Below are 12,944 nucleotides of genomic sequence, written 5' to 3' on the forward strand. Positions count from 1 at the left end.
CTCCCTCTTTTTTTTTTTTTTTTTTTAATAAAAACGCAACCCTCTGGCTGCTGCTTGGGGGTTGGGCATAAAAACGGAGGCTGGCTGTCCTGGGGCAGCTGGGCTGTGGCGGCTTGGCGAGGGGACCCAGGGCAGGCTGGACGGGCCATGAGGGAGCAGGTGGCCCGGCGGGAGGAGAGGAGAAGCCGCCAGGTGGGCTCTACCAGGAAAGACTCGCTGGCCCTCGGACGCTCCCTCAGCACCTCCCGCCCGGGCGTGGGGGCTCCGGGCGGCACACAGGGCCATCCCAGCCCCTGGTGGGCACGTCCCCAGAGTCCTAAGGACCGGCCACACGTGAAGGAGAATCCAGAAGAGCCTGGGGCGGGCGGGGCTCTCGGGGACCCCCCAGGACCAGCCTCCACGCCTCCCTCCTGCCGGCCCTGACCTTCTGCAGCCGCCTGGGCCAGCAAGGAGCTGAGCACCAGGAGGGAGGGACACTGCTGTCCCCCCGCGTGGCCCAGGAGACCCTTCCCAGAGACTCGCCTTGTCCCTGCAGACTGGACTGGCAAGGTGACCCCTTTCAACCAACAGCACGTGACAGAAGGGACACTGTGTGACCTCAAGAAACCAGTGGCTTCTGCCCTCAGCCCTGAGAGCCGTCCCTGACCTCAGCTGCGGGCATGTGAGGAGCTGGGCCCTCAAGACCCGCTGGCCACCAGCACCCAAGTGAGGCCACTTTGGACCCTCCTGTCACCTCGGCATCCTGGCCAGTGTGACAAAACAGAACCGCCTGTTGAACCCCAGGAGTCCTGAGGAACACCACGTGGTGCTGTCTGAAGTCACCTCGGCCTGGGTGGCCTGTCAGCAGGAAGGACCTGTCTGGACCCCTGTGCCCTGAGAGGGCCACCTGCACTTCCCTCCACCTCTGTGGAGAGCCCTGGACCCCTTGGGTCTCTGGTTCCCAACTGCTGCCCGCGTCCTGCTCGGAGGCTGAGGAGCTGAAGCTGGGGGAGGGGGGGAGGAGAGGGCGGGAGGCTGGAGGCTGGAGGCTGGGAGAGAGGACCCGGGGGCCAAAGCCCAGCGTTACCAGGAGCAGGCCAGGAGCCGGCCAGCCGCTGAGGCCTCCACGCCCCATCTGTAAAGTGGGGCCAGAACCGTCCTCAGAGGGCCTCAGCGGGAAGGTGGGCCAGTGGGGGGCTCGGGGACCCCAGGACTCCCCGAGCAGATGGGAGTCAAGAGACCACCTTGGTCACCCCGTCCACTGCCCGGGCCTGGTCCTGGGCACGTCTCTCTGTGGGGGACTCCCAGGCTTCGCCATCCCTGGACGGGGACGACGGCAGAGACACATGGCTGGTGCCCACTGAGCACTCCGCGCGTGCCAGGCGCCATCCCAAGGGCTCCCTGTGTTTCCCGAGAACCCCTGTCAGCAGGGCTGTGTGTGGTCATCTTCGTGCCCGCTGCACAGACCGGAAAGCGATCCCACAGGGAGCGGCCACTGCCCGGCTGCTGTGAGACCCTGCCCCAGCCTGTCTGAGGTGGGGCAGGCGTGCCAGGGCCTCACAAGGCTGAGCCACCCCACTAACTGTCAGGGAAACACAAATAAAGCCACCACGATCCCCCTCACACCGTGAGGGGGGCTTCCGAACAGAGCAAAACCAGCAGGCACTGACCTGCGCGCAGCCGAGGGGAAGGGCAGAGGCGCGGTCACTGTGGACAATGGGTGGTGTTTCTCAAAAACTTAAAGCCAGGTCAGGTGGGTGGCACACACCTATAACCCCAGCAACCTGGGAGGCTGAGGCAGGAGGATCGCAAGTGTGAGGCCAGACTCAGCAAATTGGCCAGACCCTGTGTCAAAATAGAAAGGGCTCAGGGCTGCGGTAGCGCCCCTGGGTTTGATCCCAGTACCAGAAAGAAAGAACTGAACAGCAGGATGGCCACGTGACCCAGCGGTGCCGCGGCTGCACGCACACCTGAAGGACGGGGAGCAGGACCAGAGCCGGGCCGCACAGGACATCCCAGCAGCGTGATCCTCACGGCCCGACCCATCTGCTGACAGATGAAGGAGCCTGACACGCTGGCCCAGGTGAGCCTGAGGACCACATGCTCTGCCATAAGCCAGTCGAGAAAGGAGAAAGGCCAGAGAGCACCATCCACGTGAGGTCCCCAGAGAAGAGAAGTCACAGCGAGGACAGCGGTGGGATCGGACCCGGGAGGGGGTCCGGGAGTCAGTGTCTCCTGGGCGCAGGGTTGCATTTCTGCAGGGCGAGAAGTTCTGGGGATTGGGGGACAGGTCCACCACCGTGAGGAAGTGCCGAGCCACTCGAGGTTACAACGGTAAAAACAAAAACGCACGCGGCCAAGCCTGAGCCAGACCAGCAGCTCGGGTCTTTGGTCAAGAGCCAGGGAGGCGTCAGGTGGGTAGGGTGGCCAGGGCTCAGGGAGGACCAGCAGGTCCCCCTCCAGAGAGGGCCCAGGGGGCCCAGAGGCCTCCATGGAGCCTGGCTCTCCAACACTGGCCCAGGCCCAAGGAGGTCAGCTTCCCTGAGCAGCTCAGAGTCCCGGACAAAAGCCCCTGGCAGGGAGGCCAGGAAGCAGAGCAGAGGTGGCCTCCCTGGTTCCCAGCACCCCTGGAAAGGGGCTGAAGGCTCCCGCTCTGCCAGGGAGCCTGGATTTCTGCAGGAGTTGCCTGAGGGCCCTGGGCTGGCGCCCACTCTGAGCCCCAGGCCTCCTCTGCCCAGGGAGCTCCTCTGTGAAGTGAGAGTCCCTAGGAACCAGGATGGGGACAGAGGTCAGCCCCCCAGGGCACGGTCAGGGAGAACGGCCACAGTGCAGCCCACCCGCCGTCTGCTGTGACTTCGCCTGGGCCGTGCCTCAGGCCCTGCGGGATGGAACATCCCCAGAAAGCTTGTACCGGTCCAGGTCTGGGGCAGGCTGCGAGCACGCTAACCCGGCCCGGCCAACACCGGCTCATTCCTCGGCTCATTCCTGGGCCTCAGGTACAGCTGCATGTCTCCTGCTGCGGTGGCAGCGCTGAGGGGTGCAGCAGAGATCTCGGGCCCAGGAAGCTCAGCGTATTTACTACTCGGCACTTTCCAAAAAAAAAAAATAATGCTGACCCTTGTGCCGGACCAAGCACCGCCGTTACTGTGAGTTTCAATGTCCCTAAGCTGCAAATTAACACGAGCGCGTCTCTCACCTTTAAATAAATGCGTCCTGCGTGGAGTTTAGCTGGAGACCTCCAGAAGCCCCCCCACAAGAGCATATTTTACTAAATGTGGACCTATATGTTTTATTTGTTCATTTCTTTTTCCTTTTTTTTTTTTTTTAATTTTAATTTTTCCTTTTCTTTTCTCTTTTCAGAAGCTGGGGATGGGACCAGGGCATTGCGCCCTCTCCCTGCGCTCCACCTGCGGCCCTGAGTAAATATGGTTCAAATGGAAATGTCCACTTTTTTGTTTAAAAAATAAAGAAGTCAGTGAGCAGCGCCTGCTAGTTGTCAAAACTGCTGTCACCCAAAGTCACTATTGAGAAGAGGGCGTTAACAGGGGTCCACTCGGGGAACGGACTGCAGCGGTTTACTCAGTACGAACCTGAACATCAAAGCGTCCACGTGGGCGCGGGGCTGCCCGGGACCCGGCCTCTCCGGCTCCGCCCAAGCTCCTCCCTCCTCCTGCGGCCACCAAGCTGGGAAAAGGCGCCCCTGCTGCCCGGCAGGGCGCCCCCTCCTTCCCAATCTTGGCAACTCTACTGTCCTCGCTGTGATTGGCTGAGGGGCACTCATGTGACCACGCTCTGGCCAATGAGCTGCAGGGCAGCCGGCAGGGGCGGGGCAAGGTCGGCCCACGTGGAGAGAAACTCGAGGTCTGGTTTCTGCCGGGCCACTGGGCGCTGGTCCCAGCACCAGCAACAGGGGAGCACCATGTGTCCTGACGCCATGGGAGTCCCCCAGGAGCGTCCCCAAAACTGGACCCATCAACGGCTTCCTTGCTAGAGCTCTGGGTTGACGCTTTCGTTTCATTTATTTTTCTTTTGAGACAGGGTCTTGCCATATTGCTCAAGGCCTCGCTGAGGCTGGCCTTATGATCCTCCTGCCTCAGCCTCTGGAGTCTCTGGGATTACAGACGTGCACCACCAGGCCCAGCTTGGGTTGGTGCTTTCTAGTACTTTAAGCCAAAGCAGCTCCACCAGTTCAGATATAAAACCCTCTGGCAAGTAGCCAGCAGTCACAATCAACAGTTATATTGATTGATTCATTCCGTGATTATTTACTGAGACCTTCTATACTCAGGACAGATCCGGGCAATGGAGGGCGTGAGAGACCGTCCAGCTTTCTTTTCAGAAGTGCATTCCAGGGATCACAAAAGCAAGTCCACAAACTAGCAATTTTCTTTTTTTTGGTGCTGGCCTTTGAACCCAGGGCCTTGTGCAGGCTAAGCTTGCGCCCCCGCCCCCAACAAAATAATTTCAGATAGTCATCCCTTGGAATCCACTGGGATTGGTTTGAGGACCTCCGCCCATACCAAATTCCAAGGATAATTAAGTCCCTTATAAAAAATGACATCATGTTTACCTGTAATCAACACAGATCCTCTCCTACACTTGAGATCATTGCTGGATGATTTGTAGTGCCTAGCACAAGGTGAATGTTAGCCAGTGGTTGTCACAGCAGCGATCTGGGGAGTAATGATGGCAGTCTGCACCTCCGCACACAAACGTAGTATTTTTAAAAGTCTTCCATCCACAGTTGGTCACTGTGCAGATGTGAGAGCTGCAGACAGAGAGCCCACCAAGATGTCAAATGCTGAGAAAGAAACAAACGAGAGGGGTTTGGTGGAGCGTGAAGGAGGTGGCCCTTCCCTGGGGAGGTGACATGGAGGGGAGAGCTGGAGGAGATTGGGTGGACATTCCAAGTGGGGGGCACAGCACATGCAAAGACCCTGTGGTCAGCTGAACTCTGGGTGTTCAAGGAACTGAAATGTAGACTGTGTGGTGGAGACTGTGACGGTAGCTTTCAGGAAAAGTCTACAGGTCCACCCAGGCCCACAGCCCCAGGCCCTCTCCTCCTCCCTTTTCCTTTGGACTTCTGTTCCCAGGACCAGAGTTTACGAGCTCAGGTTTGTTGGAAATCCAGCCGGGTTTTCAGGCTTCTGTCCTCTCCCCATGTGTGGGCCTGCCGCGTGCCAGCCTGTCCAGGGGAGCCAAGACTCAGGCTGGCCTCGCTGCAAGTCCCGATCCGTCCCGCCGTCTCCCTGCCAGAGAGGAATTCTCCTTCCTGCCCAGAAAACAGCCGCTCTTGTCAGCCGCCTCCCACCTGGGGCCACGCGGGCCCTGAGACTGACAGGAGCAGGGAGGGTGGCCGGACCCGGCCAGGCCGCAGGCTCCTGGGAAGCCAGCAGCGTGGGGCGTCAGAGGCCTCTGGACAGGAAACGCCGCTGCCCTTAAATCACCCCCGGGCCCGCAGCTCTGCCGGGGTCTCTCCCGAGGGGCGTCCTCCAGAGCAGCTGGGAGCCAGGCAGAAGCAGGTGCCCAAGACGCTCAGAGGAGAACAGTGACAGGGACACCTTCGTGGCTCCTGCTTGGGCCAGAGGGCTGGACAGGACTCACAGGATCCTTCGCTGGACGGTGCAGACTGAGCGCTTCCTGTGGGGGTCACAGGGTGCGCTAGCTGCGCCTCACCCAGGTCACAGATACCTTGTAATAGGGATCAGCGATATCTTCAGACCAAGATATTATTGTCACACCAACAAGTTTGTAATTACACCTGAGAAAAATGCTCTGGGGGGGGCCCGCCTGGCGAGGACCTGCTCTGGAGGCTGCGGCTCAGCTTTTCAAAGCAAACAGCATCATATTCCTTCCTGCTTCAGCACCCTGCTGGCTTCCCGGGCGCCAGGCATAAACGCCGCCGCGCTCTGGGCCCACCGCCCGTGCTCCCTCCCCTGCTCTGCAGGCTGCAGCCCCCGGGCTTCTGTGGATCTTTCTGCCTGCTCCGCTTGTGCCACCCCAGGACCTTGGCACTTGCTATGCTCCCTTTTTTAAACATTCCCCGAGTTAAAAGTTCTCTCCACAGCAGCTTCTTCGAGTGGCACCTCCAACACCCCCTCCTCAGAGATACCTCCCTGAGCAGCCCATCTAAAGTAACGCCCTTTAAACCCGGCCTGTTGGCGCACACCTGCAATCTCAGCGGCTCGGGAGGCTGAGGCAGGAGGCTGGCAAGTTCAAAACCAGCCTCAGCAGTCCGAGGGAGAGAGGAGAGGAACTGGGATGTGGGCCTCAGCAACTCAGAGGGACCCTCTCTCAAAATAAAGCACAGTGTCTCGGTGGCAGAGCACCCTGGGTCCCAGCCCAGGACCACGAAAGCCAAGTAAGATGGAATAACGCTCTCCCCACGCTCTTCCGCCTGGTTTCCGTCCGCCCACATCGCCCAGCTGGGTGTTCGCATCTCCTCCCTGCGTCTGTGCAGAGCCTGCTTCTCGCGGGTGGACGCCTGGCAGGCCTTCCCAGCTGGATCCCCCGCACCAGTGCAGGGCCCGCGGCCGGCAGGACAGGATGTCCTGGGGGAGGTGGGGAGGGAGGACCCAGGGCCAGGGAGGCTCCAGGAAGGAGGGGTGGGCTGTGGGCCTCCCTGTGGAGTCCCGGCAGGGAGCAGCCTCCCTCAGAGAGCTCTGCTGGTGGTCTGTGTCCTCCACGTGCGCGCAGATTGGAGCCCTGGGGCCTGGCCGCCCTCGAGTGTTCCCACATGTACTGGGCCACATGGGGACAGGACAGCAATGCGCCCGCTCCTCACCCCACTCCTGTGAGTCACTCTCGGGGTGAGGCCTGCGTTTTCGCAAGCCCCCCAGGGGGTTCCGCTCTGCAAGAGGACAAAGGGGGGACTCCCACACTCTGGCTGGCTCCTGCGCAACAGGACAGGCTAAACTGCCCCACACCACCTTCCCTCCAGGCGGCTGAGAGCTAGAGCAACTTCAGGTGCCCCAGGTCCTGCGACCTTGAACTTGCACTTGGTGCTAAGGTGTGACCCTGAGCTGGAGTCGGGGCGACGCAGGTTCTGAGAGCGAGGATAGACAGGAGCAGGGGCCCCGGCTCCCTCCCATCCACAGCCCCCAGGGCAGCAGGACCGGCTCCAGGTGGGAGGAGTCTATTTCAGCAACCTGCTTACCCGTCCCAGCCTCCGGGTAAGGTTGCTGAAACCCTACCCGGGAACTCCCGCGGGCCACTCACGGAACCAAGCAGGCAGGGCTCCTTTCCCCCGCTCTACCTCCACGCCCCTCAGGTCACTCAGATTCACTTGCTGGCTTTGTCTTCCCCCCACCTGAAGGGGGCAGAGTGTGTCCCCTCCCCTGCCAAAAAAGCCCACCTCGGAGTCCCAGCCCCTGGCACCGTGACCGTGAGCGCCTCTGGAACGAGGGTCTTTGCAGGTGTGAAGTCGAGGCGATCGCGCTGGATCAGGGTGGCCCCGATCCAAAAAGCGATGTTCTTGTAAGAGGCGGGAAGTCCTGTCAGAGACCAAGAGCGGGGCCGGAGGCACGGAGGCAGCAGGAGGGGAGGAGCGGAGGCCGCCAGCCTGGGCAGGCCGCACGCACCTTGATTTCCGACTTCCGGCCTCCGCTGTGTTAGGCAACCCGCCTGTGGTGCCGAGGCCCCCGGCACCCTCTCGCCCCTCACCTCCCTTCACTCCAGGCATCCCCAGAGGCCTGGGGACCCAAGTGGCCAGGTCCCACGGCACCTGGCTCAGGAGGTCCGGGTGGCCCGTAGCTTTACATCTCTTTTCTTTGTTTTAAATATATTTAGTTGTCGATGGACCTTCATTTTATTTATTTACATGCGGTGCTGAGATTCGAACCCAGTGCCAGGTAAGCGCTCCACCATGAGCCACAGCCCCAGCCCTGGCTTTGAACTCTCGATCCTCCTGCCTCACCTCAGAGTCGCTGGGACTGCAGGCCACATTCCTAGCGTGATCCCAGGGACGCAGAGTTGCTGGCCCAGGCACACTTCAAGAAGCCCTGCTGCAGGCCACCACCTGTCCCCTTCAGGACACACCGGCCCTCCCTCCTCCCTCCACCTGCAGGGGGCTTCCTAAGAGGCACTGGGACCCCCGGGCCGCTCCTGCTCTGCAGGGCACCCCCATGTGCCTGGTGCCTGCTGGTGGCCCCCGCCAGCACGGCCCTGCCCAGGGCACAGGAAGGCAGGCAGAGCGTGGCTTCGGTTTATCAAGTGACCTTGCATCCGTCTGCTCGGGCTTGTCACCAAAGTGCCGCCGACTGTGCCTGGTTCCCTCACAGTTCTGGAGGCCGAGAGTCCAAAGCCAGTGTCGGCCGGGCCGCGCTCCCTCTGAGGATGGAAGCAGGGTCCTTCCTGCTTCTCCCAGCTCTGGGGCTGTGGCAGGCCTGGGCCCCGTGGCCGCCTCCACCACGCCCTCCCTCCTCGCCTCTCTGTTCACGGGGCGTGACCCCTCTGATTTTTTTTTTAATTAAAATTTTTTTATTTTTACAGACACATTTTGATTCATTGTACACAAATGGGGTGTAACTTTTCATTTCTATGGTTGTACCTGATGTAGATTCACACCATTCGTGTAATCATACATGTACATAGGGTAATACTGCCTCATTCTATTATCTTTCCGTCCCCCACCTCCTCCCACCCCATTTTCCTCTACACCATCCAAAGTTCCTTCATTCTTCTCTTCCCCCCGCCACCCCCCTTCATTATATATCATCATCCACTTATCAGAGAAAATATGCAGCCTTTGGTTTTTTGGGCTTGGCCTATTTCACTTAGCATGATATTTTCCAACTTCATCCATTTACCAGCAAATGCCATGATTTTATTCTTCCTTATGGCTGAGTAATATTCCATTGTGTATATATATACCACAGTTTCTTTATCCATTCATCAACTGAAGGGCATCTCGGTTGGTTCCACAATCTATCTATTGTGAATTGAGCTGCTGTGAACATTGATGCAGCTGCATCACTGTAGTATGCTGATTTTAAGTCCTTTAGGTATAAACCGAGGAGTGGGATAGCTGGGTCAAATGGTGGGTCCATTCCGCAATCCCTCTTACAAGGACACCAGAGTCTCAGCACTCAGGCCCACCCTACTACACCCGTCTGCAAGACCCTTTTTCCAAATGGAGTCACATCCTGGGGTATTTGGGGTTAAGGCTTCGATACTTCAGGGGAACACAAGGAGGCCATAGCAGATATTGCTCATAAAATGCTGATATTCGTTACGACTTTATCAGGCCGGGCGCCCTTCAAATGCTTTACGTCTTAGCCCACTGAATCCCACACTCGCCCTCTGAAGCCAGGACCAATATCATCTCTGCTTTTCAGATGAAGAAACAGAGGCACAGAAAAGTGAAGTGATTTGTCCAAGGTCACACAGCCGGGGATTCACCAAGCCCAGATTTGAACCTGAGGTGTTAGATTCTGGAACCTGATCTTAACGGAAAGCTCTCTTGATGGAAGCCGGTTCCTCCCTCGGCCCCCACAGTCACACCTTCTGCTCTTACAGTCCTGGAAAGGAGCCTGCCAGGCAAGCTCCGCCCAGCCGGCACCCAGCCCTGGTGGTTCCTGCCTTCAGAAGCCTCGGGGCGCCAGCAGGTGATCGCTGCGCCGTGGTCCACCCTGCCTCTGCTGCCAGAGATGGTCATCCTGAGCTCCACCTGGGCAGCGCTGCAGACCTCGCCGGAGCTCAAGACCTGGGCAAGCTACACCCTGGGTGCCCCCAGCAGCCGTCTGCCCAGGGGCCAGGGTCACCTTCCTCCCCACCACACAGACAGGTGCCGGCCAGCAGGTGTTACTGGTAGGTGAAAGCCAGGCCCCTCCCAGGCCCAGGCCCGGGACCTTTAGGACATTGTGATACCTTGTGAGACGTTCCCATTGCAATGAAATCTGAAACCACAAGTAAGCACTTCAAAGTATACAGGTGTTGCTAGACACACAGTGGGGCCACGTCCCGGTAACCCCGTCATTTCTTAACAATATCTTAGGTGCAAAATGCACTCAGGACCCCTGACCTGCTGAACGACCCCGCCTAGCAGCTCGGTCCCCGGTGGGCGCCGACCAGAATCTCAGCGGAGGATTTGCTCCGCGTATGGCTAGGCCGGGAAAGAGCGAAAAGCGAATTCGAAGCGCAGTTTCTAGCCGGGCGCGTGCCTGTAATCCCAGTGACTCTGGAGGATCACAAGTTCGAGGCCAACCTCAGAAAAAGCGAGCCAACACTAATCAACTCAGTGAGCCCCTGTCTCTAAATAAAACACAAAATAGGGTTGGGCGTGTGGCTCAGTGGTCGAGTGCCCCTGTCCCCCCTCCTGAGGAAGGAAACCCGTAGCCCTGGCAGCCGGCCTGCCTCAGGGATTTTGCACACACAGCTCATGCGCAGAGAAGCCTCCCAGGCTGAGGGTCTTTTGTCTCCACCTCCCTTCTCTTCCGGTGTGCTGCGTGTTTTCGTTTTTAAATCGCGGCTCTGTTTGGAATCACTTGTTTTCTGCTACGGAAAAGGAAGGGATCCGGCCATCCTGACCCGGCGCAGCTCCCCTGCCCTTCCCGGGTGGGTCTCCTTCTGGACTCCACCTGCGGCGAGGCTGTCTGTCCATCCCTTCCGAGGGACCAGCCGCATCCAGTCCTCCTGAGTCGCAGCTCCTCAGGCCATTCGGCAAAGCTCGCCTCCCTCCCTGGGCTCCAGGCCCAGAATTCCCCTGGAAATTCTCACACATTCATATATATATTTTTTTTTAATTCAACACTATTTTCTCAAATTCCCCCAAATTTCCTGGGTCTTTGTTGTTGTTGTTGGAATTTCAGGGATTTCCGGTTAAGATTTAGGGAACCCTGACATCTTTCCAAAACGAATTTTTCCTCTCAAAGAACAAATTCAGGGCTGGGGGTGAGCAGGGGAAGTCTAGGCCTTGCACAGCTGGGCAAGTCCTCCTCCACTGGCCGGTGAGGCCTCTCGGGCCTTGCCACTCACGTCCTCCACGTCTCCCAGAGAGTTTGCCACTGAGGATCTCGTCCTTGCGGTTGCCAAGGTCAGTGTGGCTGCCCATCATCGGAAGTGAGGTCACCCAGGCGCAGTTGGGTCTGAAGTCGGGTCCTGCTGACCCTGGGTGCCCTGAGGCGGCTCAACCCTGTTTGCCCTCCCAGGAGGCAGGACTGGAGTGGCCTGAAGAGCCGAAAGCAGCCCCGCTGGCTTGCGTGGCCCTAGAGGTCTAAGGGGCGGAAGATGGCCCGGCGTCCTGGGCACGAACAGTGTGACCTCTTCCTCGTCTCCCGCCATTGCCACCTTCAGTCGGATGCGGACAAGGAGGCAGACGGCCCTCACCCCTGGCACTTCCAGACTCCAGCATCCTGAGCTAAGTGGACCTCTTTTTCTCATACGGTTTGCATGCCTTGGGTATTTTGTTATAGTAATGAAAACCAGACCATCACATCACAAGACCCAACAGCACAGTGGGTGTAACGGGTTAGAAATGTCTTTCTCTCACTTAACTGGGCAGGGGAGGCAGGTGGTCTGGGAAGGAAGGAGTCTGGACTCCACGTGGAGGCCCCAGAACCAGCCTCAGGCTGCTCAGGGCTCCACCACTGCCCAGGGTCAGAGAAGCCTCCCCCACCCTGTCCACACTCCTGCTCAAAGCAGGCGGGACAGAGGGAAGAACAAGCTGGCGCCCATCACTGGACCTTGAGGCCACACCTGGCTCCAGGGGAAGTTGGGGACCACCCCCCCCAGCGGGGCAGCCACGCGCCCCCTGACCCTCAAGCACTCTGGAACTGAAAGGAAAGGGGACTTTCCAGTTGTCCCCAGCCTCTCTCGGGCCTCACCTCCGCCAGTCTCGGGCACGTGCTGGATTCGAACTTCAGGTTGGAGGATCTCAGGCGGACAGAGTTCCGGTCCTTTCGGTTGCCTGGTCTCTCGTCCTGAGAAATAAAGAACTGAAATCACAGTGTCGCCCAGCACGGAACTGACAAGAGGAAGCGCGTCCTCGCCCAAGCGGAACTAAGCAGGAGCGTCCTCCGGCCTCCAGAGCGGACACTCTCTCCCTGGGGGAAGAAGGCCTTCCAGCCCTGCCCACCTGCCACCTAAGATCAGGCACCTCGGATCTGGACGGAGCAGTATCGGCCGCATGACAGAGGCCCAGGGACACGGGAGGCCCCCGGCCCAGCCTGTGGCCCAAGCTGGTCCTCGAGAGCTGGAAACAGTAGGGTCCCCTTCAAAGTGCACCCCGCTCCGCGGCCTCCCCGGTGCGGGGCAGCGAGGCTCGAGGCTCATTTTGCATGAAAACAAACTGCGCATGATTTCCACGGGGAGTCATATGGGAACGAGGCGGAGAAGATCTGCAGGCCAGAGGCGGGCTGGTGAGCGGCGCCTGGGGACCCTCGGCCGGCAAGACTTCTCTGTGCCAAAGCCCTTTCTGTGGGGCCGGGGCTGGGGCTCAGGGGGGTAGCCCTGCCTGGCACCTGAGAGGCACTGGGTTCCATCCTCGGATCCTCAGCACCAGGCAAAAATAAATAAATAAAGGTATGGAGTCCAAACCAACTAGGAAAAACCCTTCGTCAGTGATGGCTTTAAAGTGTCCACGAAGTCTCTGATGTTTCTCCACAGAAGGACGAAGGACGGGCCTCCTGGGCCTGGACAGAGGGAAGAGACCCCTGCGAGGACATCCAGAATATGGAAGAGCCTTCGCAACCCAGCGGGAACCCAGACCCCGGCTGAAACAGTGGCAAGGGTCTGAACAGGCGCTTCTCAGGTGCGCACCACCCCTCGCCAGACCCGCGCCCCATCCCCGGACGCCGCCTCCCGCCCTCTGGTGGCCACTGTCAAGCCACAGAAAACAGCACGGCCTGGAGGGCCTGGATCCTGGGCAGGGGCAGGAATGGAAACGGGAATGGAAGATGGTGCCACGGGAATCGGCTCGAGGCTCCTGGAAAACTCAACAAGAATTACGGCCTAGCCGGGGCGGTGGC

This window comes from Sciurus carolinensis, chromosome 8, assembly GCF_902686445.1.
Source record: "Sciurus carolinensis chromosome 8, mSciCar1.2, whole genome shotgun sequence".
Lineage (NCBI taxonomy): Eukaryota > Metazoa > Chordata > Mammalia > Rodentia > Sciuridae > Sciurus > Sciurus carolinensis.